This window comes from Ceratotherium simum, chromosome 29, assembly GCF_057802395.1.
Source record: "Ceratotherium simum simum isolate JZ-2026a chromosome 29, ASM5780239v1, whole genome shotgun sequence".
Classification (NCBI taxonomy): Eukaryota; Metazoa; Chordata; class Mammalia; order Perissodactyla; family Rhinocerotidae; genus Ceratotherium; species Ceratotherium simum.
In genome coordinates, this window is record NC_141928.1 from 13,983,188 (window position 1) to 13,986,667 (window position 3,480).

Here is a 3,480-nt window from a genome sequence, read left to right on the forward strand (position 1 = left end):
GATAACAAAAATACCTCCTTTTAACTGAGCATCAGTTATGTGCCAAGCATGGTGCTGAATGATTTGTATGCATTGTCTCAGTTAATACTCAAAATAGCATTGTGAATTATGAATAGTTACTCCTCCTTTTCCAGTGAGGAATTTGAACCTCATAGAGCTGAAGTCACTTCCCAAAGTCACAAAAACATGCAAGGACCACACCAAGGATCGAGCTCCAGTCTGACATATTGCAGACAATGAGCTCATGTCCATTAGTGTATAACACCTGCCCAGTGGTGGAAATGCACATGGTAATGCATTACTGCATTATCAATGCTGTAATATGGCCACTGTGGAAAGACAGCTAAGGAAACATGATTTCAGATAGGCAAAGCAGAAGCCCTTAAATAACGGCCAGGAAACACACACGCATACATGCATTTAAATGGCTGATTTGTGATTTCTTGCCACCTGTGACCTATATCAATGCTAAGTAAGAGACCATAATTCTGTAGTTTATTTACCCACACACTGGAACACAAATCACAAATAATACCGCAGATTGGGCACACAACATAGAAATAAACCATGCAACCACAACAAACACAAAAATGTGCACAGTACAACACAAACATGAAACACCCAGTAACAACTAAATCATATATCACATGTATATAACTCATATTCTGATTCTAGACTGACATATGCAAGCACACACACACACACAAAACACAAAGTCCCACACATCACACAAAAAACACACCAGAAACACAGCACTGCACACACATACCTCTTTGAGTCAAGCAACAAACAACACACATGGTCACACATACATGTACACACTCATTGCAGAATGAGAGGTTCCAGCCCCATTAACCTACACTCAACGTAGGCAAAGGTGGTCAGTTAGTGAGGCACTTGGGCCCCATTACTCAAAGGACCACCACACAAATACCACCTGCAAACAAAACATCATCAAACACAGACACACAATGCACACTCTAAAAACAAGGACTCACGCATGACTGTAACTCATAAACAAAATGCAAATCACACACCCACCTCACCGAGTGGAGATGTCAAGCCTTCTCCCCATGCTGGTCATGGGTGACATCAGAAACCATCTTTTCCAGAGTAGGGAGCACGTTTGTCTCTCTTCAAACTCTACAGTCTCATTCATTTAACTGTGACGTCTGTCCAAAGAAGAAAATGTGGGAGTTACTGAAGGAGAGTGTGGCAAATATTTAAGATCAAAGGACTGATTAGGGGACCCAAAAATCACACTATGAAATTGTCTGCATTTATTACTGGGGACTTATTTGCTGCTGTGTGCTCTGGGCCAGAGAGGAAAACAATCAAGTTGTGAGTCATTTACATCTCTTTCTCTCATATATATATATATTACCCACATATACCCACATTACAAGAGCAATGAAACACCACACAGACCCGTGTGGAATACATAGCAGACATCTAGACACAGAGACACATATCGCCAACCTAGAATTCCTAGGTCACTCTGACCTGTGCCCGTCCTTGTTGAGCTCAGGAACCTTCTAACCAGTTTCTTGAGTCCTCAGCTTCTGTCAAGAATACCAGGAACAAAAATGTAAGAGGAAAGCCTCTGTGAGCCCACGATCTCCTGAGCTGTCTGTGTCTGTCCTTGAGCTCCAGAGCCACAGGCAGGAAGATACCATCTTATAAACCACAGAAAGGCATCAGAAAAAGTCCCGAAGCTCCTGGTTAAGGAAAAAATCAGAATACACTAGTTGCCTCTAATTCCTATCAGAACTGTGGGAGGAGCCTGTGCAGATGCTGGAGGGACTGAGCTGTGGGAGTCCCCTGAGAAAGTGCCCTTGATATCAGGGACACCCTGGGCTCCTCCCTACATTCTCATAGTTCCAGCTAGGAAGCAGGAATGGTTTAGTTATCCTACAACGCCAGTGTTGCTAATGCATTGGTCAGACAGGACTGGATGCTGGGCTCTGCCAGTCTTTCATTGCTGGCCCTGAACAAGTAAAATTATATCTATCAGCCTTGTTTCATCAGCTTTAAAGTGCAGATAATAGTAGTATTATCATTATGAAGTTATTATTAAGATTAAATGAGATGATGCATGCTAAACCACATAATAAATACACAATTAATGTCAGCTCTAAGTATCATTACCTTTGTATATTCTAATAAAAGATAAATGTATCTATAATCATTGATGTTGATATAGTATTGAGAGTGAATGAAAGCCTCAGTTAATTGACTAATAAATTCATCAAAACTTATAAAGACCTACTTCCTTCCTGAGAAAGACCTAAGCTGTCCCCTCAAAATAATACAACTATGTGATACAAATTTCAATAGATCAGCCGATCTAAGTTTACTACCTTTGTGTTTAACACGTGTTAACAGACACTCCCCACAGGCTGGATAGATGTTGGCTCCTCTCAAACCTTCAGAAAGTGGCCATTTATACATGTTCCTGCTCAAGTTTCCCTCTAACACACCTCGCTCACTTCAGCCCCTACACTAAGTTTTTATCACACATAACAATCTGCCCTACAATTTGGGACACAGTTCTTTCCCATGTCCCCCAAAATTAAAGCACGTTTAGGACAGAGGTTGTGTAATTTACTTCTCCACTCTCTTCAACCATTCAGAGCCTAGCACAGGTCTGGAAACACAGTAGGGGCTCCTTATATCTCAGATTCTGAAACCCAGCCTCTTTCATCCATACAAAAAGACCGCTGAAGTCTCCCTAAAACTAATACCTTGTCCGCAGACACTTTTCTTTCTCCATGTTTTAACTCTTGGGTCAGGAAATGAGGCAGCTAATAGAGATAAAGGATTTCCTTAGTTCAAGCCTCTGTACTACTTATTTACATAGAACCTGACCAATTCATTAAAGGTAATTTAGTCAAGTGGCCAATTCTACAAGTGATCATCTAACAATGCTAAAAGACAGGAAAAGTAAAAAATTAACTAGGAAATAATAATTGCAACGTAATTTTTCTACCAATTACTAAGCATAATGAATTGGAAATATTTTTGCCACAAAACGTTTGATAAAATTCACCAGTGAAGTGAACTGTGCCTAGAGATTTCTTTAGGAGAAAATTTTAATTAAAAATTAAATTTCTGTAATTGATATAGGACTATTCAAGTTAACTATCATATTATTTTTCTTTTTTTTCCTTTATGTGTATGTAATTGAGACAATAAACAGCAGATATTTAAAATACACAATTTTGTTGTTTACAATTGCAACAAAAATAATAAAATATCTAGGAATAGATTTAACTGACTTGTTGAAAGACCTATACACTTAAAACTATAAGACTACTAAAAGAAATTGTAGAAGACATAAAGAAATGGGAAGATAGGGGGACGGTGTCAAGAGGACAGCATAAGCAGACTCTGAACTCACCTCCTCACATGGACACAACAAATTTACAACTACTCATAGAACAATTACCCCTGAGAGAGAACTGAAAACTGGATAAAAAG